The sequence below is a fragment of the Mustela nivalis genome (assembly GCF_964662115.1).
Source record: "Mustela nivalis genome assembly, chromosome: 5".
In the NCBI taxonomy this organism is placed as follows: domain Eukaryota; kingdom Metazoa; phylum Chordata; class Mammalia; order Carnivora; family Mustelidae; genus Mustela; species Mustela nivalis.
The window spans coordinates 58,493,961-58,516,248 of NC_139024.1; the positions used below are offsets into that span (position 1 = coordinate 58,493,961).

The 22,288-nt window shown below is 42.6% G+C and overlaps 1 protein-coding gene across 1 annotated transcript in view; it reads right to left on the reverse strand.

Moving 5' to 3' along the window:
• The window catches only part of AIG1 (androgen induced 1), a 481,448-nt gene that overhangs the window by 167,569 nt on the left and 291,591 nt on the right, over positions 1 to 22,288 (reverse strand). The window lies entirely within an intron of this gene.

The window sequence follows — 22,288 nt, forward strand, 5'->3', positions numbered from 1 at the left end:
TTGCTATTCCCAGTCTTCTGGGAGCTTGAAAAAACCTTCAAACAAACTTGTTAAGGTTATGAAACTGGAGTCCAATTCACTAACAAAGGCCCGAGGGGGCTCCCGACGATCTGCAAGTGTGCACCACGGGGGGCTGGTTTTGCTTCAGAGATGCTGGCTAGCTTACTGCCTCATCTCTGGCTGTGTTGTGCGAAGATGAAGGTTTTGTATAATTTAATTTAAGACAGAATATGAATGGTCATAATTTGAAGGAATGAGATGAATAAAAGTATGGGAAAGGCAATATTGTATTTGGAGTTGGTTTTGTGCTCTGACCACTTAAGGGAGAATACCTATACTCACTTGCTTCACTGCCAGGTGGCTGAGCAGTAGGAGACCTGTCGCCGAGTCCGGACATTGGGGGACTGTATATCAGAGCCACTGCAGGGAAACTAGGTTGAATTGGGTGGAAGAAAATGTGACTTCTTATTCTGGTTATGTTGCTAGCTCAAAAAACTAACCATTCACCCTGGATCTATTTCCTTAATAGCAAGTTGAATGATCTAAAACAGAAAATAAGATCCTTCGAGCTTAACAATTTTAGGGGTGTGTGTGTGTGTGTGTTTCTTTAAAGTGCTTTAAAATTCTGAACTCATGGGTCGCCTGGGTGGCTCAGTCAGTTAAGCATCTAGCTCTTGACTTCGGCTCAGGTCATGATCTCAGGGTTGTGAGATCGAGCCCTGCATAGGGCTCACAAGATGGTTATGGAACCTGCTTAAGATTCTCTCTCTCCCTCTGCTTCTTCACCTTCCATCTCCACCCCCCTTAAGAGAACGCCCATGCTCTCTCTCTCTTAAAAAAAAAAAATACAGGACTTATGGCAGATGGCCAAATAGCATACCAGATCTAGTGCTGTCCTGAGATCGGATGTCAGGACAAGGTGACAGAGAAGATTACCTGGGCCTCTCTCATCAACCCCAACTTGATGAAACCCGGCAGATAAGATTAGAGATGGGACTACTTTTTTGCACAGAAACCTTTTAACCAACATCCATTATTAGTGTGTCTGCTGGGGCCTAAGACCCATCAAAATCGATGAAGAAGAACAATTATGACACAATCCTGGCAGTTGGGATCTGGTTGGTGTTTGCTTTGCTGTCGGGATTTTATAATCCTCTCATTCTAAAAATGTTGAATCTCATCCTCTATGTTCCCTGATGATGTACGTTTAATATTTTTTCTACCACTTTAGATGTTGCCATCTGCATGCCGATGCGTGAAGGAATATCTCCTTCTGGAAATCTTCAGCAACTTTTCTTTCTAAGCAAACTGCAAAATTCATAAATTTTAAAAGGAAGCAGGAGGGTAAGGAGGCACGTTTTACTTTCAACATGTTGTCAGAAATGAGTGAGATACAGTCTGGAGATAAAATCTTGGCCCTGAAATGATGACTTCAGACCAGTGACTGATCTGTCGCAGTGATGAGAACAGACAGATTGGTTCTTCCTGAGGGTCCTGGGGGCCTCCTGAGGATGGAGGCTGGTGTGGAGCACGAACCAAGATTTCTCTTTCTCCCTTTCTAACTGTGATTGCAGCATATCCGCCAGCCACGGAGTCTTAGCAGAGCCACCAAGAACATGGTATGCAATGTGTAGAATTCATTGTATTTTAAAGTTGAATATCATTCACGACCACACACGTGTGTAGGAAGTGGGGTATACATATGTTATTTGAACACTCATGGTACAATATATGTACCTGGGAAAATATGTCCATGTAAGGACTAGAGTCTCCTACAAGGTCCAGAAAATCCTGTGTGGATCTGTTTAGTGTGTAGATCCTAAGAACACCCATGATCCCTAGTCAAACATCCTTTCACGCATGTCCCAGGTACACGGTGAGCTTCCAGGATTGCCTGCTAACGTCTAATTCATACACTGTGTTTATAGGTTCAATTATAATTATAAGCTTATTTTACTTAAATCTCCCCCTTGCTTTCCCATAACATACAACGGCAAGGTCACCATCCTTGTTACGAGTGACGGTGTTCTGTCCCCTGCTGCATCTCCCACCTCCTCTCCTGTCCTCTTCCTTCCCTATCACTCTCATCAGCTGACCACCTTGACCTTCTTTCTGTTCCTAGCACACACAAATCTCCTGTCCTCACGGCCTTTGCACTTTCTGTTCCCTCTGCCTGGAATGCACATCTGACTCTGCAAAGTTGGCTTCTTCTTGTCATTTAGGTCTCTGCACAAATGTCACAACTGCAGAGGGGTCACTCCTAACTCCCCTCTCAAATGCTACGCCCATCCATTACTTCATCTCTCGAATGCTTTCTTTTTCTTGAGACACATTATCACTCTGAGGACTGCCCTCTGTTTATTCACTGGGTATTTGCCCATCTCCCACATAGGAATGTGAACTCCATGCCAGCAGGGACAATGCTGGTGTTGGGCCAGGCCCTGTGCCAAGCTCCTGGAAGAGGGCCTGGCACAGAGGAGTGGCTGGACACCCACTGTGGACTTGATGAGCACACGTGCCCTGACTGCAAAGGGGGCTTTGTTTTGAGCATCAGAACAGCAAACTCAACTAAAAGAAATAATTCCTCTGAATAATTGTCCCTACCAGGTCACTAATCTGTGTTTCCTGGTGGGTTCCCATCACTTGCTTTCGAAGAGATTAAAAAAAAAAAAAAAAGTGAAGTCCTATCATCCCATAAGCTTTCCCGCTTCTGTGGTTCACTTCCATCCTTGTTCCTTTGGAGGCCCCTCTCTGCCTGCCAGCCCCCTGCCCCGCTGAGTACCCCCCACCCCAAGGATGTTCTTCTCATCAGCCTGGACTTCCTGCTCCCTGCACATTTTTAGATGGCATCTGTTGTGTCGATTTGCATTTACTTATATCTTTTCCTAGAAGAATTACTTCATTCTTTTGGGGGTGTGTGGTGTTGGGGAGGGGAAGGCGAGAGAACTTGGTAATCATATTTTCAGGTATTTGAAAGGAAATATGTGATTTTTTTTCTTTTTCCAAACACTTTTTTACTTTATTACCTGATATGAGAAGGAATCTGGATCTTCTATTAAATGGGTCCACCATCTTCTTCAGAAAGTTTGTTGCCTGAGAGAAACAATGAAGTCATTTTTGTCTACTGCCTAAAATTTAAAATGCCCCGTGAGTAGTCATTAATGGACTCATACTTTCCGGTAATAAAAACATGCAATTTCATGGTCCTTGACAGTGCAACCTTACGAAGGCTACTCATTTCTGTGAATCCCAAGGTTGAAGGATGTTGGAGGTCTTCTCTGTCAGCCTCCCACCCGGGAGAGTTCCTGTGAAGCCACTCAGTGACGGCGCACAGGCAAAGGCTAATAATCTTAGTCATCTCGTCCTGTTTCCTGTCTCTGGGCAGTAACACGACTAACCCACTCTAGTCAAATAGAGAGCCTTTACAAGACATACAGTCTCTCTCTGGCATTTCCCAAACAACACCGTGGTGTGGTCACGTGAAGTGACAACACAAGAAGTCAGTTGTGGGACCAGGCCAACTGGGGGTGCTCAGTTCTCTCTCCCAGGCTCAGAGCCCAGCCCACATTCCTGCTGTTTCCATGGAACCAAAATGTTTGTGTGGGTTTAGTAATCTCCAGGAGAAGCTGGTCTTGAGGTGGTGTCCTCCTTCACTAGCACCGGGAAGAAGAACCTGGCGACTCTCTACAGCAGGCATCCCCCACCTCCCACCCATCCTCCACCTGAATTTCTGAACCTTAAGCTTACGTAGCTCAACCAGTCTCGGAGTGAGGTGTTACCTAATTCGATGGCAAAATGAGGTACATATTTTACCCTGTTCACACCTGTGGGATTTTGAACGACAAGAAGGAGGAGAAGAGAAAGAACAGAGGCTGGTGAAATCCTATAAATCATTTTCATTTCCTAGCACTCCTGCTTTTGATACCCAAGCGTTTCATCCCGCTACCATTTTCTCTTCACTGAGTCTTCACAGCTCAGGTAGAGAACAGACAAGGAAAGAACCAACGGGCATGATCCAGGGAAAGCATCGCTTGGGAGATAGGGGCCTAGATGGGTTCATGCCTCCTGTGTTTGGAACACAGTATGTGCCGGCCAGCAACTCACACTGGGGCTAAGCCCCTCAGCCATGACTGATGGGTCTGTACACATGCATGTATGTGTGTGTGTGTGTGCGCGCAGGGTGGAGGCCCATGGGATGGGGAGGATAGGAAAAAGCCTCAAAATACAACCCGTAAAGAGGATGTTTTAATTCAAGAGAGTCCCCACCAAGGAACTCTAGTACCACATCAGAGACAAAAAGCATGTTTTTTCTGAAAGGTGTTGCCAAGAAACATGTTGAGTACTTACGCTTTTCATTCAAACTTAGAGTTAAGTCACATTTATTGTGCTCATCAAGATGGCTAAATAAGGAATCCGGCCAGACCAGAATTATCTAGAGTTCTGCAAGAAGTCTGCCATGTGCTGTCTGTCACTGGTTCGGCAGATGTTGCTGTGTCCTGAGCGTCCCTTTGAACTTGTTCTAGCCAGTGCTTACACTACCTTTCTGCCCCCTCAACCCCCACCCCCCAATCAGTCATTTTATTTGAATGATCTCTCATGTGTCTCTTTCAAACAGAAAAGAGGAGGTGTCACTAGTTCCCTACAAGGGAGTGTTTCAGAATCATGGCTGTGGCATCTCAGCAGCACTCCACCAGTGAGCCAAAGTTGTCTCTGCTTTGCTAAATGACAGATTAGGAGGGATACAGAAGGGACTTTTTCCTCAACTTCTGACTGTCTTGTACTTTAAAGCATTTTCAGTCAGGTTGCCCAGAATTATTAATATTTTATAGCACATTAGAAAAGTGATTTCCAGGTCATTTTCTAAAGTCTGAATTTTATCACCAGCTCACCTGTTGACTTGGTATATAGAACACTTTCAGTTTTCGCATTTAAAAAGAAAGGTAAATGAGGGGTGTCTGGATGGCTCAGTTGCTTAAGGCTCAGGTCATGACCTCAGAGTCCTGGAATTGAGCTTCACCTCAGGCTTCCTGCTCAGCGGGGAGCCTGCGGACTGGCTCCCTCAGCCCCTCCCCCTAGTTGTGCTCTCTCTTTCTCCCTCTCTCTCTCTTCGTCAAATAAATAAAATCTTTAAAAAAAAAAAGTAAGAAGAAGGGTAAATGAAATTGGCCTTCAGTATGTGTTCAAGAAGACATGATTTTTAGAGTCATTCTGAACAATTTAGAAATGAACACAATTGCTTTTTCTGTCCCTTGGCTGGTTAGTAGAGAATAAGGTTTCTCGAGTTTAAGATAGGGACTTCTAGAAGAATCACTAGCTCTATAGCTCTGGAGGTCTCCTAGCTGATTTTAATAGGCAGCTCAGGTCTGGGCTGGGAAGGATAGCTAAGCCTCAGCTTAGATCAAAAGTGGTGGTGGTGCGTGGGCTGGAAATTCAGGAGGTGGTAAAACAGGACAGGGAAGTTCCAGTTCCAGCCCAGCCACTGATGTGCAAACTTGGTCAAGTGATTGAACATCATTCTGGATCAGAATGATAAATAATACCATTATATTATAGTGTGTTTGTCCTATTTAAAATGAACTTGGTCCATTAAAAATAAGAAAAAAAAAAGATTTATTTATTTATTTCAGAGAGATGGCCAGTGAGAGAACACGTGGTTAGGGAGAGGGGCAGAGGGTGAGACTCTTCAAGCAGACTCTTGCTGAGCGAGAAGCCCAAGGCAGGGTTTGACAGGACCCATGAGATCATGACCTGAGCGGAAACCAAGAATCAGATGCTCAACTGACTGAGACACCCAAGTGCCCTGAACTTGGTCCATTTTTTTTTTCTTTTTTAAAAGATTTTATTTATTTATTTGACAGAGGGAGAGAGATTACAAGCAGGTAGAGAGGCGGGGGAAGCAGGCTCTCTGCTGAGCAGAGAACCAGATGTGGGGCTTGATCCCAGAACCCTGAGATTATGACCCAAACCGAAGGCAGTGGCTTAACCCACTGAGCCACCCAGGTGGTCCTGGTCCATTTTTGAGTCCTTGGATTATACTTAACTTTTTTCAAAAGCTTGGGGGAAGTTCTTACTGAAAATACCCAGGTAAAGTCCAGAATTACAGTAATTCTTCTCAAAGCACATCCAGAGAAACAATTCTACAAATTGTTAGATATAAGATAAATAAGGTCTGGGCACCTGGGTGGCTCAGTGGGTTAAGCCTCTGCCCTCGGCTCAGGTCATGATCTCAGAGTCCAGGGATTGAGCCCCATATTGGGCTCCCTGACTCAGCGGGGAGCCTGCTTTCTTCCCTTCCTCTCTCTCTGCCTGCCTCTCTGCCTACTTGTGATCTCTGTCTGTCAAATAAACAAATAAAATCCTTAAAAGAAAAAGATAAAAAAGGTCTGGAGTCTAATGTATAACATGGCGACTGTAACTGACAAACATTATTAATATCACTGAAATTTGCTGAGTAGAACTTAAATGTTTTCATCAAATAAATAAATAATAAATAAAATAAAATAAAAAAGAAAGAAAAGAAAAAGTGGTGACTGTGATAACTCATTCATTGGGGGCAAGTCTTTCTCAATGTATATGTATGTCAGATCATCATGCTGTGTACTCTAAATATCTTACAGCTTCTCTTGTCAATTATACCTCAGTAAGCCTGGGGTAAATAAGTAAATAAGAACAAATGATTTTACCTCATCTTGAATGAAAAAAGATCTTTGGTCAACAGGAAGAAATTTCTTTTCCTCACTTCTCTCCTCAACTGTCACTGCAAGTCCAAATCAAAATTGTTTAAATTCCCCAATTTTCTTTTTTTTTTTTTATTAAAGATTTTATTTATTTATTTGACAGAGAGAGAGATCACAAATAGGCAGAGAGACAGACAGAGAGAGAGAAGAGGAGAAGCAGGCTCCCTGCTGAGCAGAGAGCCCGATGTGGGACTCGATCCCAGGCCCCTGGGATCATGACCTGAGCCGAAGGCAGAGGCTTAACCCACTGAGCCACCCAGGCGCCCCTCCCCAATTTTCTTAACAGTAGTCTCCTAATGCTTACTGTCCACCCGTGATTGAGCTTCTTTCTCTTCAATTCCTTTCAAAAATTGGAAATTAAACAGGGAACAAAGCATCGGCTCTCTCTGAGTCCAAGGTGTATAGAGGGCTAGAAATTTGAATAAGACTTTCTGCCCCATGGGGCAACAGTGACTATGTCTCATCATCAGCAGCATGTAGAAGGGAGGTCACCAGCCCAAAAAAGCCAGAGGTTCCTCCTTCCAAGTTTTGTGCAGCCCTGGGATCAGGAGTGACTTCTGGGGCCAGTGCTCCCTGCCTGCATCACCGTGCAAGTTCCATGAGGCAGACTTGGCCCAGGGACCCTGGGCTCTGTTAATGGCCCTTCCTCCAAATCCTTCTCCTCCCTCATCTTCTGCTCACCTGGGCTGTCTTGAATTTCCCCAGCATGTCTCCTTCTGCCCCTTGGGGACCTTTCTCTTCACCCTTAATGGCTTTGGACAACCCAGGTCTGGTTGTGGGGGTGAATTCAGGACAGGCTTTGCACCGTTTCTGAGTTTCCTAGGTTTTGTCAATGGAAGCCAGACTCTTAATGCTATTTTAATGCAGTTGTTTTGTGTGTGAATAATATGCTCTTTTTGCCAAACCTCAAGCCCTGGAACTAAGATCTCATAAAAATGCCTAGAGTCCAAAGCTAATAGCTGTTATTCAGCTGTTATGGGGTAAGGCCCCAAAAGCCTCAGACTCCTATTATTCTTACTAGGACAGTGGGGGGCATGAAGCTACTGAGGGGTGGCTGGGGCTCCCGATGTCCAAGGACTGGGAAGAGATGTGCCCCATCAGGCCGCTCCAGTAGCTCCATCTCGGGGAGGTCTCTGATGGAGATCGTTGTAGTTCATTCCCTCTGCAGCCCCTGGTCACTGCTTCCCCTTTTGTGATCCTGAATTCAGTGAAGGGCCTCACTTTCCACCACTCCCCACAATCCCTGCCCTTTTCATACTTTATACCTGATCATCCCCAACATTCATTCAACAATAACTTTTTTATTAAATTGTAGCCGTCATGCAATGTTCCATTCAGGTGTACAACATACTGAGTAGACAATTTTTTTTTTAAAGATTTTATTTATTTATTTGACAGACAGAGATCACAAGTAGGCAGAGCAGCAGGCAGAGAGAGAGGAGGAAGCAGGCTCCCCGCCGAGCAGAGAGCCCGATGCGGGGCTCGATCCCAGGACACTGAGATCAGGGCCCAAGCTGAAGGCAGAGGCTTTAACCCACTGAGCCACCCAGGCGCCCCCTGAGTAGACAATTTTATACATTACGCAATGCTCACCAAGACAAGTGTAGTCCCCATCTGTCAGCATACAACATTATTACAGTAGTGACTGTCTTCCCTATGCTGTACTTCTCATCCCCATCACTGACTTATTTCACAATTGGAAGTTTGTACCTATTAATTCCCTTTGTCTATTTTGCCCGTTCTCCCACCTCCTGCTCTCTCTGGCAACCACTGGTTTGTTCTCTGCATCGGTGAGTCTGTGTTATTTGTTTGCTCATCTGTTCTGTTTTTTTAGATTCCACATATAAATGAAATCATATTGTATTCGTCTTTTGATGTCTGCCTTATTTCACTGAGCATAATACCCTCTGGGTCCATCCATATTGCTGTGTGAAGATGGGAAGATTTTATTCTTTTTTATGGCTGAGTAATACTCCAGAATCTATCTATCCATCTTTTTAAAAGTTAATTTATTTGAGAGAGAGAGAGAGAGAGTGAGAGCACAGAGGGAGAGTAAGAAGGAGAAGCAGATTCCCCACTGAGCCTGATGTGGGGCTTGATCCCAGGACTCTGAGATCACGACCTGAGTGAAAGGCAGATGCTTAACTGATTGAGCCACCCAGGGGCACCTCAATCTATCTATAATCTATCTATCTATCTATCCATCTATCATGTATCTAATCTACCACATCTTCTTTGTCCATTCATATACTGATGGACAATTAGGTTACTTCCATATCCTGGTTACTGTAAATAATGCTGCAATAAACATAGCATATTTTTCTCATTTAACAAGAATTTATTGAGGGTCTATTATGTGCTGGGCACTTTGAAGGGTGTGATAATAAAATTCATCATTAAAATTCAGCCTGCTTGTAAGAAGATTCTAGACTCATGAATGAGTGTAGACTCTGAAGCCAGAGGTCACATGCTGGGTCTCCCATCCATTAGCTATTAACCCAGTGACCTTGGGCAAGATCTTCCTGTCTACCTATGTACAACAGAGCTAATACTGGCATCTGCTTCACAGTTAAGTTTTGATATATAAATGGGTTAAGATCTTTAGTTCAGTGCCCAGCACATGGTAAGTACCATGTGAGTGTGTAAGTGAAAAACAAAATAATGGAGAGGAGGTGGGCATCAAAGTGCTCCCACAAACATGTGAAGTAACTTCTGGGAGGAGGAAGAGCAGCCTGTGAGATCTGAGAAGCCTGGGCCGGGTTGAGAAGGACAGGAGGGCATCATGTCCCATGGGACATCTCCTGCCACTATCTTGGATCAAACCGTGGTCACTCTCCTCTCGACCACAGAAATGTCCCCATAAGTGATTTTCCTCCCTGTTCCCCTCCTCTTCAAACTGCAGCCAATGGGTTTTTTAAAAAATCTTAAGTGCGACTATGTCATTTTCTACATGGCATTCTTCAGTGGTTCCCAAGTACCCTCAGGTTTCTATCCAAAATCCTCAGCCGGCTTGCAAGGCCCTGCATCATTTTCCTTTCAGCATTGTCTCTGCCTCCCCCAACTTTCCTCCTCAACATCCAGGATGTTCTCTCACATGCTATCTGCTAATCCTGAGGAAATCCTTTTAGTTGTCTCTGCTGACCACAGTCTTTCTTCTCTTTAGATCTTTTCTCTTCTTGTGGCCGCTATCTGGAATGCTCACCCCCCCCCCAACTTTCCCTTGGCAGATTCCTAGTGGCCTTCAGACCTCCCCCTCTACCCCACTTCCTTGGGACAGCCTCCCTGGGCTCCATGGCTGGGTTTGGTGCTCCTCGTGTCTTCTCGCATGGCCCCTCCTGAGGCCCTATTGCCACACAGATTTTGCTCTTCACTCTTCCCTTGACCAAGCTCTGGGAAGTGGTAGAAACTGCCTTTCATGTTCAAGAGTATGTCCCCAGAAGTCAGCACAGTGCTTGACATGCGGTAAGCTCATAATACATATTCTAAGTTGGATTGTGTCTTCCCGAAAATTCATATGTTGGAGCCTTAGCCTGCAGTACCTCAGAATCTGACCTTATTTGGACATAGGGTTGTTGTAATGAGTTAGATGAGGAGTTAAGCTTAGGGTAAGCTTACCCTACTCCAGTGTGACTGGTGGCATTGTAAAAAGAACACCATGTGCAGGGAAAGACACATACAGAGCGAAGATAATGTGAGGACACACAGGCAGAAGGCAGGCATCTACAAGCCAAAGATAGGAGACTAGAACAGGCTCTTCCTTCACAACCATCAGCAGGAAACAACACTGTCAGTGTCTCAATCTCAGACGTCTAACCTCCAGAACTGGGAGACCATAATTTCTTTTGTTTAAAACATTGACTGTGGGGTATTTTGTTATGGCAGCTCTAGAAAATGAATATAACATATTTCTTCACAGACTGGCTTTCCAACTCTTTTAAATGTGCTCCTATAAGTAAAGACTTTGCATGTACACAAATACACCCTAAACGGCTCCATATTCCACAAATAGATGGATCCACAAGAATGGCAGGCCCAGGTGGCTGTTAGTCATCACAGCAAGCAGCCAATTTTAGCTTTGAATGACCCCCTCTTCCTGGGTATTCCAAGAACTTCACCCAAGTGGGCAGGGGAGGCACCCCTCTCAGCAAGCCTCCACAGCAGGGGGAATGTGAGATGATGGGCAAGCAGGTGTTTGTTTTTCTCTCCCTGCCAGGAGAAACAGCTGAGAAGGAGCCAGGGGTTGGGGGTGGGGGTGCGGGGGTGGGGCAGGGCAAAGTGCAAGGAAGGGAAATAAAAGCAGGAATGTGGAGCCAGAGCCAGTCCATTTTGGACTCCAGAACCATACCACAGGATGTCAGTACAGTCTGTACAGAAGCCAAGATGTCAGGGAGAAATTTTCCCCCCTTTTCAAAAAAAAAAAAAAAAAGTTCTTCTCCATTTGATTGCAGCCTCTAATAAGCAATTCTTCCAAATTTCTTCTGACTTAAGAAGTTCAGAGTATGTTGAGCTAAAGAAACACTAGGATCATAATTACGGTTATTATAGGGAGTTGTTGTATGCCCATCACCACAGCATCTGGCTGTAATCACATGCTTAATGGAATGCAAGATGATCCTCTGCTCATAATGGGTACTTTCCAAGCCAGGCAGCCACCAAGTGCCCACCCTCCCACTCGGAGGCCCAACAGAACAGATGTTTGCGGAAAGAGAAGATGCTTGTGCCTGTCTGGGGGGCCAGGGACCTCAGGACAGTGCTAGGGAAAGCCAGTTCCATAACCAGGTCTTGGGGCTTTTATGGTTCTGTCTAGCCAGCAAGGGTAAGAAGCTCCCCCTTCCCCCACTCTGTGTAGGAAGGAAGAGGTTGGGAGGGGTCTGTCCCAATGCTCACCTCTGATCACATTGAGCCTCACAGATGGTGGAGAGGCGTGACTATTGGCTGTGGACCCATATTTGCTCCTGATAATGAATGGCAAGCCCTCTGGCTCCATTCTTTAATAACTTGGATGCCTCAACACATTGCAAATGTACAATGAAAATCCTTCTAAATTTAAATCCCTTTAAATTCCTCTAAAATGTGATTGTCTGAGCTTGTGCTGCCATGACAGGACACCATAGACTGGGTGACTTAAATAATAACACTTATTTCTCACAGTTCTGGAAATTGGGAAGTCCAACATCAAGATGCTGGCAGATTTGTTTTTTTGGTGAGGGCGTTCTTTCCAGCTTATAAACTGTCACTTTTGCCTTCTCACTGTATTCTTGCACAGTAGAGGGAGGAGACCCTAGTGTCTCTTGCTCTAAGGTCACTAATCCCATCATGGTGTTCCTTGGCTCCCAACCTCACCTAAACTAATCACTTCTCAAAGGCTCTGCCTCCTAAAACTCTCCTGTTGGGGGTTAGGTCCTTAACATATGAATTTGGTGGGGGTGGGGGGGGAGGAGTACAGACATTCTATTAATTAAGCTTCTTATCTATTTTGTGTGTGTGTGTGTGTGTGCGCGCGTGTGCGCGCACGCGCGGGCGCACAGGGATGCGCCCGCTACCCATTTCTTTTTTCACACCTGTTTTGAAAACCAAGAAGTCACAGATGCCTGAGCAGACCTCATACCCTACAGACAGGGCTTCTGATGGCCTTTGGCCTCATCCTGCCATAGTTTACTGGTTATTCCAGATTTTGACTATGGTGGAGTCTTGGCTCATGTATTTTATGAGTTCCTTTTGATTGGTACTATTAGAAATCCCAAAGCCACTTGATTGTACTGTACCATATATTCTAGGTATCTTTGTTGACTTTCCCTTCCTGAAGCAGAAAAACTTATAGTCACAAGACCTTTCCTATCTCCATCATGCTCAGTCTCTATGCTTCTTCCCTTTTATACTAGTTTTTCACTGCTGTCTTCTTTCTGTGGATCCAATGCAAATAAACTTCCCTATTTCCTTAACCAATTCCTTATCTAAAAATCTTCTATATGCCCCCCTGGACATCTCGAATTCAACATGGCTAACGATGGACCTTTAATATCCCCTTGCCCACACTACTCCCTGTAAACCTGTATCTTTGCCATTAACTAGTTCAGTTGGTATTACCACCACCCATCCAGGTGGCTTATCCTTCTTCAGTCAAAATCCTTATCGATCAAGGCCTAAAGGGTTTACTCTCAAAATACTGCACTTATCAGAATAGAAGAAATACACATTTAGCATACAACTCCCTGCTTTTTTCAGTTAGAAGATCATCCCCCAAAACCATTTTTTAGGGGTCCTAATTTAATTGATACATAGTCAATTGTCTATCTATATTTTAATTATTAACTTAGCAACGTGTGTATATTTAAAATAACACACAAAAGGTGCCTGGGTGGCTCAGTTGCTTAAACCCCTACTCGTAGCTCAGGTCATGATTCCACATGATTCCAGGGCCCTGGGATCGAGCTCCACGTTGGGCTATCTGCTCAGTGGGGAGTCTGCTTCTCCCTCTTCCTCCGCTGCTCCCCCTGCTTGTGCTTGCTTGCTCTCTCTGCCAAATAAATAAAAATAAGGTCTTAAAAATAATAAAATAACACACAAAATACCAGGTATTAGTTTAGAAAGTAATATACTCATACATATTTCATGAAAGAGTTTTATCTAAAGTCCCTGCATATAATTTTGGCATCAGGGTCTTTGTCATCACTGGAGGCACCTGTAGAATTAATATGGTTTTCTAGAGCAAATCATGGTCAATTCTGTGGTGTTTGAGACACAGCATTTTTAGAATCCAGATGTGATTCTGTCTCTGGAAACATTTCCTAAATGTCACAAGAATCCTTGAAACAGCTGTTTTTTTCGATTGTGTATTATAATTGTCACTATGTAATCACTTAATATGTTTATTTTAAAATAACCTTTCAAATGCCTTTTCACAACACCCTCTAACACTTGGAATTGTGAATCATAATCCCCAGAAAAATTAATGCTGCTCTATTAATTGACTTTGCCTTGAAAATTTTTCTCAACTGAATCAGTCATAAGACCAAACAATCCAAACCAGCACTGAGTCAAGCCATTTCAGGCCAATGTGCCTTCTCCAAACAGAGGGCCACCATATGCCCAGTTGGCATGGGACAGTTGTAGTCCTAGTATAACATGTTATCCCTGTGTAATTGTCAATAAAACCAGTTTAGACAATTAATCATATCATCAGGTACCGGCGTGTTGATGAAATGGAAACACATGAGAGAACTTACCTAATAAGGACTTAGAAGGACTCAGATATGAGGTCCTGCTGTGTTTCTGAGGGATACGTGAGGATAGGGAACACTGTCCCACCTTTAGGAATAAATAGCATTTCCCATGAGCTCTCACAGTACTCCCCCAAGTGATTTCTCTGCTTTCAGCATGTCCCCCTCAATCCAGCTTCTACTGTGCTGTCTCTCCCCTGCTTATGACCCTCAAGGTTCCCCATTGACTATAGGATTCCAAGCTCCTGATGTGGCTTACAATGCCCTCCTTTACTGGATTCCCTTTGCTTTCCTAAAACTTTTCCTGATGTTCGTTATATGCTAGAGTGCATCATAGCCCCCCCCAAATATGTTCATGTCTCAATCCTTGGTACCTGTACATATTACCTTATACAAAGGGACTTTGAAGATGTGATTAAATTAAGGATCTTGAGATGGCAAATGATTCTAGAATTATTTAAGTGAGTCTGAGGTAGATACAGTGGTACTTTGAAGAGGGAGGCAATGTCAGTGAGGAAATAGGAAGTGGGAGGCAAGTCAGAATCATAGGAAGATACGATATGATGACAAAAGGAGAGACTGGAGTCTTTCACTTTGAATATGATGGAAGGAGCCACAAGGCAGGGAATGTAGTTGAAGATGGAGACAAGGAAACAGATTTTTCCCTTCAGAGCCTTTGGAAGGAGCCAGTACCACTGACACTTTAACTTTAGCCCAGTAAGACTGATTGTGGATTTCTGACCTCCAGAACTATAAAGACAATAGATTTATTGCCACCATGTTTAAAACCTATGTTGGTGGTAATGTGTTATGGCAGCCATAGGAAATACTACATCCAACTTAATACTTTACGTTCCAACAACCTCTGTCTTCCTGACACTCACCACCAATCATGCTCTTTCCCACTTCTCCTATTTGGCTGCCATCTCTGCTGCCTAGAATGCTCTTTATGGCCCCACTGTCCTTTCTCCCTCTGACCACCATTTGCTTGACTCACCTTGGACGTTCCCACTGACCTCCATCTAGGAGGGGTCTGTACCCCTCCTCTGGCTCCCACAAATCCATCAGCATTTCTCTAGAATTTCTTTCACCATAGTTTACTAAAATTGTCTGATTGTCATCTCCAACAGTCCAAGAAGGGATTGTGTGAGAGGACTCTGTCTTGTTTTTCTTTTCCTATCTCCATCTTCAGTAGACACTCAATAACTGTTGAATTAAAAAAAAAAAAGAATTTGAATAACTTAATTAATAAATATTTCCTGAATAAGAAACATTGGGTTATTCCTTGCCCATTTCCAAGTGATTTGAGGAAGAACTACGTATGTTCAATATTGTATTATGTATCATCCTAGAAGTAATTGTGATTTGCTGTCAATTGGAGAGATCCTAGGAGTCAAAATGGAAGAATTTCTGGTCTTTTACATCCCCCACTGAGAGGTCTTTCTGGAATCTTGGCCCAGCAATGGATGTTTACTGTACTACAGGAAGCTTTCCCCTCAGATGGACTCATTCATCAGGGTCCAGAGGTTCAGGCTCTGAGCTCTATTGGATAATGGGGGCTGAAGTTTAAATCACTGTGTACCAGAAATGTCTCACCTCACACTCTAGCCCAGCTGGACTGTGCTTTTCTTTAGACAGGTCTTCTTGTCTTGACAGCTTTGCTCACTCCCTTTCCTCCTCCTAGAATGCTGTTCTCTCTCAATTTCCATGTGTTTATATTTCAACTTACCCATCCACAGAGGTACAGCTTCTAAAACTACCTCAAATCCTGGTTGGCCATTTCACAGTTCAGATGAGAGGATATGAGTAAATCAGCCCAATTCCTCACTATCATAAAAGCAACTGAAGGTCAAGGTCCTCCAAGATGGAGCCAACATCTTTCTCTACAAAGGAGAGAATATTTTCAGAGGAAAGCGAGCACAGCTTTAGCATGGTGGTGAAATCTGCCATATAGGCCTTTGAACATTCTCTTGTGTATATTTTGCGGCCCATTATGGTAATTTCTTCTCCTCTTTACCTTCTTTGTAACTGGGCGATTATACTGCCAATCCCTGGGTACTATAATTTGCATTGCAATATGAGGCTCCATTTGATGCTTGCAAATTATGGGCCCAGGGCTGAAGCTCTGATGTGGGAGTTGGTTGCACGTAAGTCAGAAGAAGTTACATATATATGAGTGTAGCTCTGGGAATAAAGAACCTCTTTTCATAATCACAATTTAATATTTAAAAATAAAACCTCAGTTACAGAAAAATAATAGGAGCAGGCCCACCATAAAAGGAAGAGAACTGAAATGAAGTACTCTCATAAAAGTTTCATAAAATACAACCACACACATATTATACACTGGGGAGAAATGCCATAAAATTTCTACACTGGAAGAGGCAATGTTCCCTCAATCTCCTTTCCTGTTCAACAGGATTTGGCCTGAATTCTGAAGTCCCTATAGGTGAGTGTTGACAGGCATCATGGCATTTCAGAAGAAAAAAGTTACAGTCACTGGGCTGGGAAGATGAGAAAAAAGAAATGAGCGCCATCCAGGGAAATTATAGGGTATTGGTATCAGAGGACAAGGATTTTCATATAGATGTGTTCTTCCTAACTCAGGTTTTAGAAGGATACATGGTTTCTGTTAATCGTGAATTCAGGATAAAGCATGTTAGGCTGAGGAGGGCAGTTTCTCTGAAGGTAAGAGGATCTAAATTCTAGTTTTATTTTGCCTCCTAATTGCTCAGCAACCTTTGAACAAGATCTTGGTTTTTTCATCTATTTATTTATGGAGGTTGAACATGGATATCTTCAAGGTCACTTCTATGTTTAATATTTTAGTTCTGTCATCCAGTGGTCATGGACAATATTATTCCAGCATTGACCTACATAAGGGAGTTAGTGAGACACCACATCCAGACCCCAGTAGCAGGACCATCTCTGTTTTATTGGTTTGAGCATAACAGGTTTTTTTTTTTTTTTTTTTTCTGAACCCAAAATCTTCTATAGAGTTAATTTCTCTATAGAAAACACAGATGTGTGTGTGTGTGTGTGTGTGTGTGTGTGTGTGTGTGTGTGTGAGGGGTTTCTGGGGAGAAAAAGACAGAGAGGCAGAGAGAGACCGAGGAAGAGTGAGTGTACTCTCAGAAGTAGTGTTGAAATACATAGAATTGGCAAAACCAAGGGCATACAGGTGAAAATGAGGCTGACTTGAACCAGTCTCTTCACAAAAAAAATAACAACAAAAAGGACTGATAATTGTAAATAACCCTCAGATAATGCTCTGTTCTCTGTACTTCAACTACTGTCTGTTTAAATATGATTTATTTGGAGAAAAGTAATTTCAGGTCCTAGGAAATTCATTAAATGAAATTATTTATTTAAAAATTGTGTATGTCAAAAGTCTTCTAATTTTCAATTAAGGTCTACTTATCTCAAAAACTATCCAACAGGGGCACCTGGGTGGTTCAGAGGGTTAAGCCTCTGCCTTCAGCTCAGGTCATGATCTCAGGGTCCTGGGATCGAGCCCTGCAAAGGGCTCTCTGCTCAGCATTGGGCTCTCTGTTCAGCGGGGAGCCTACTTCTCCCTCTCTCTGCCTGCTTCTCTGCCTACTTGTGATAGCTGTCAAACAAATAAACAAAATCTTTAAAAACAACAACAACAACAACAACAAAAACCCTTACCCAATAAAATAGTTATGATAAAAATTCCAAGGCTGCTTCCCTTAGGGCACAGAGATTCTCTTGACTTTTACTATGAAATTTGACCCATATGGAATTTAATATAAAGCAAACTGGTAAGAAGAACCTACAATGACAATTAAATCTTATTTTCTAGTCATGTGACCTATTTAGAGGCAGCATGGCGGAGGCAAAAATGTTCAGACTTTGTCGCTAGGCAACCCTGAGCTCCAATCCTGGCATTGCCACCTTTTATTTTATTTTATTTTTTTTAATTTTAAGGTTTTATTTATTTATATTAGAGAGAGAGAGCACACATGTGTGGGGTAGGGATGAGCAGAAAGAAGCAGAGGAGAAGAGAAGGGAGGGGGGAAAAATCTCCAGCAGACTCTGAACTGAGCCCAGAGCTGACATGGGGCTCTATCTCATGACCCTGAGATCATGATCTGAGCTGAAACCAAGAGTCGGAAGCCCAACTGACTGAGCCACCCAGGCGCCCCTTAGTATTGCCACTTCTTATGTGACCTTGGGCGAGTTCTATAATCTGTCTAAACTTCAGGTTCTTAAGGGATAGTTGTGAAAGTAAGAAATAATGTATTTAAGTACATAGCGAATAGAGCTTGATAGGAACTAGAAGATAGTAGCTAATGTTACTCCAAGCAGTTGACCTGGCCTGTTGCAGAACTCCCAACTACACATCTACAGGCAGGATGAGAAAACACCAATATATCCTGGGTATAGCCATGACAACAGGCTTTCTCCTTATTGAGGTAGAGGATCATGGAGGAAGCCCTGGTAATACGAACGCACATTCATACATGAATCATATTTAGTTACATGAATTGTCATTAAAACTCTCCCACAGTCACTCCATGCTCATGGGTCACTGGGCTAAGATGGGCTTGCTTACTCCCATTCTAATTCCAATGTCATTGTAAATGTTCCTCACCTCCCACCACTTTCTGTGTTCCCATTGGAAAGTCTAATGACCACTTCTGAGGAGATTCTTAACTGCGTGAGGTGGGAAGTGGCCTGTCTAGAATCCCTTTGAACAACATACGGAATTTACAGAGAACACAGTCTGGGAGAAGTGCTAAGAACCTTGCCCAAACAAAAGCCCTGGGCCCTGAGAAGAGGTCCCATCATGCCCTGCTCAGAATACTCCAACAGCCTCTTGTCATTTTGAAAAACAACAAAACAAAGAAATAGACAAAGAGAAAGAGAAATAAAAATGCCTTATTCTGGTCTACATAGTCTGACAGGATCTAGAGTCTGCCTCTTTCCCATCATTCTTTCCTCACTCTGCACTCACACCCGCCTCGTCCTGCTTCAGGTCCTTGCATTCCTATTCCTTCAGCTTGCAAAGCTCTTCTCTGGAACTTGCCTGGACCACTCTTTCTCTACATTCAAGCATCTTCTTGAAGAGGTTCCCCTGCCACTGTGGGTAAAAGAGCTTCCCCCAGTTCCCCCCTCCCCCGCCTTCTCTTTCCTTCTTCCCCACCTTCTTTCCCTTCCTTCCTCCTGTCTCCTTATCTCCTATCATTTTTTACTCTTGTTATTCATTGCACTTACCATTACTGGGACTTAATTTATTTTTCTTATTTTCTTTTAACTGTCTTTCTTGTCCATATTTTTTTAAGTCTCACAGGCATAGAGGGTTTGTGTCTTGCTCGTGGCTGTATCTTGATTGCTTACAACATCTCCTGGTATGTAGTAGGCACTCAATCAGTATTCTTACATGGATGACTAAATAAACAGAGAAGCATCAAAAAGATGCTTGGTCATCAAAAAGATGCGACTGCTGGTTGACCCATGAGCTGGACCTGAGTGGCCCAAGGCTCCTCACCCCCTTCCCTGTCCTTGGAATCTGGGTTCTGCCTGCCTTTCCTGCTCCCCAAGCTTGTTCCAAGAACACAGTCTTGAGGTAATGATGGGGTGTTGAGAGCACCTGCACAGTATACTCGCCTGAACCCAGGTTAGGCCTCTCTCTACATAAAAGCATGTAGAAGGCAGATGCAGGGATCCATTCATCTTGCTGTCACCAAGATAAGCCTCATATGTAAGTTCCCTTTGCTTATTAAAACTGCTACCTACAACCTGGAGTGGCCTGCCTCTTTCTTCAGTCTCTCCCTGTACTCTGAATGTGGGATTCAAGTTCAGATCACACCAGGGAGGTTCCCAAGAGAATTGTAAACCATAAGCAAGAGAACCAAGAGGCTAGATTCTCTCTCCTACTAGGTCATGACTTTCCAACTCCAGGAGGCTGGAATGTTTTCCAAGCACAATTAGGTTTGGAGTTTTAATGAACTCCTACATTCAGTTTGCAGATTTACATTGTTTAAGCTGCCATGTGTGTGGTAAAGTGTTACAGCAGCCGTAGGAAGTACTACACCCTGCTTGGTACTTTATGCTCTGGCAATGCCTGTCTGCCTGACGGTCCCCAAAAAACATGCTCTTTCCTGCTTCCATTTTGCCACCATCCCTGCTGCCTGGAATACCCTCCTGCCCCTCACCTTCCTTTCTCTCTCCAAATCCCATTTGCCCATCTGACTCAGCTTGGACATTCCCACCGACCCCCACACTTACATCTACCTAGGAAAGGTTAATCATCTTTTCCAAAACTACCACAGCTAGTAAATGGCAAAGCCAAGATTTTAGCCTAGATGTATGTATTGATGCTATCATATGTGTATTTATTTATGCCATGTAAATTATGTGATAAATCATTCTCATGTTTATTTTATTTTCAAGAAAGTTTATAATTAAAATATAACCTTTTCTTTTTCCTTATAAAAGCCTGGCTTTTGGGAGAAGGGATAACAATCAATGAGAGATGTCAGCAATTTTTAGAACCAAGAAAGGAGATTTTATTTGTCATAAAATGTAAACACAGGATATTTATTTAATAACAGGTTAATAAATCTATATGAGGATTTTAGGAGAGGGAAAATGTCTGTGGGTGGGAATTTTAAGTGTAAGATGCCTAATTCCTCATTGCCATAGTAGGAAGTCAGTAGTGAAAAAATGGGAATATTAAGAAAGAAAGGTTAAAACCTATATTAGAAACATGGAAGTAAGTAACGGAAGATATAGGGAAAAGAGTTGAAAGTAATGAGTCATATAGCAGGACTTGAAGATGGGGAGGGTTGAAGCCTTATAGTACGCTTAATTTCAAAATTCAATTTGAGTATTGTCCTGATACAAAATAAAATAAAACAAATGCATGCACATTATAGATAACTTAGAAAATACAAATTAGTATAGCAAGAATGAAGGTTATTTCTGAAAATTTCCACCACCCAAATTTAGCCATAATTAACACTTTAGTCTGTTTTCCTCCAATAAATATTATTGTTAAATATATATATTATATATGTTCACATACCTATTAAAAAGGATTCTTTAAAAACATGCTTAATATTGAGGCTCATGGATGGCTCAATTGATTGTGTCCAGCTCTTGATTTTGGCTCAGGTCATGATCTCAGGGTTTTGAGATTATGTTCCATGTCAGGCTCCATGCTGGGTGTGGAGCCTATTTAAGATTGCCTCGCTCCTTCTTCTTCTACCTCTCCTTCACCCTTCTCCTTCCCTAAAACAAAACCAAAACCGAAAAAAAACCCAACCTACCACCACCACCACTGCCAATGAAAAACCCTTGATATCAGGTATTGTTTTATGTGCTTAAAACTTTTTATTTTTTTGCTTGATATTCATTTTTATGGATATTATATAATTAACTATATAATTTTATATAACCTATAAAATTTTCCTACTGTTTGATTTTTAATTTTAAAAGGTATTACTTCAAAAAATGTATTACTTCATTTAGTCATTATAGTAGTATCATGAGTTACTTCTCATTATAGTCTTCTTTTTAATAAAAGGAATCTTGAAAAGGTAATGTGCTTTTATGGGCTGAGTATGTGACCCCCTTTCATATGTTGAAGTCCCAACCCCCAGCACCTCAGAATGGACTATATTTAGAGAGAGAACCTTTAACAAGGTAATTAAGTTAAAACGAGGTCATCAGGTGGACCCTAGTCAGTATGACTGCTGTTCTTATAAGAAGAGGAAATCAGGACACACACAGGAACAAAACGAAGACCATGTGGGGAGAAAGGAAGAAAAAGAATCGTCATTAATAAGGCCTCAAAAGGAACTAATCCTGGTGACATCTTGATCTCAGACTTCTATCCTCCAGAACTGTAAGAAAATAAGTTTTTATTGGTTAAGTCTCTAAATCTGTGGGATGTTACTTTGGCAGCCCTAGCAAACCAACGCACGTGCTAAGGTTATGTCAAAATTAAGGTCTAAATCTGGGTACAAAATGCAATTTTTTGACTCTGTGCATGTGCACACATGCAGAAACATGCATTCGGCTTCCCTGATAGTCACACTCACATTGTACGCAAGTTGATATTCTCATCTCCTCTGCTTTTATTTCTGTTCTTCTCTCTACCTCTTATAATGTTTCTAAATTCACCTTCTTCTTTTCTTTGTTCCATTCTTTTCATGGAAATGCTTGGGCCATTTTTCTTTCCATAGACATTGGTTTTGGAACTCACAGATCTACTCTTTATGTCCTGACTTGTAAATCTCTAACCATCTTATATTCTGTCTCCTCAATTTGTTCCTTTTTTAAAAAAAATTTATTTTTATT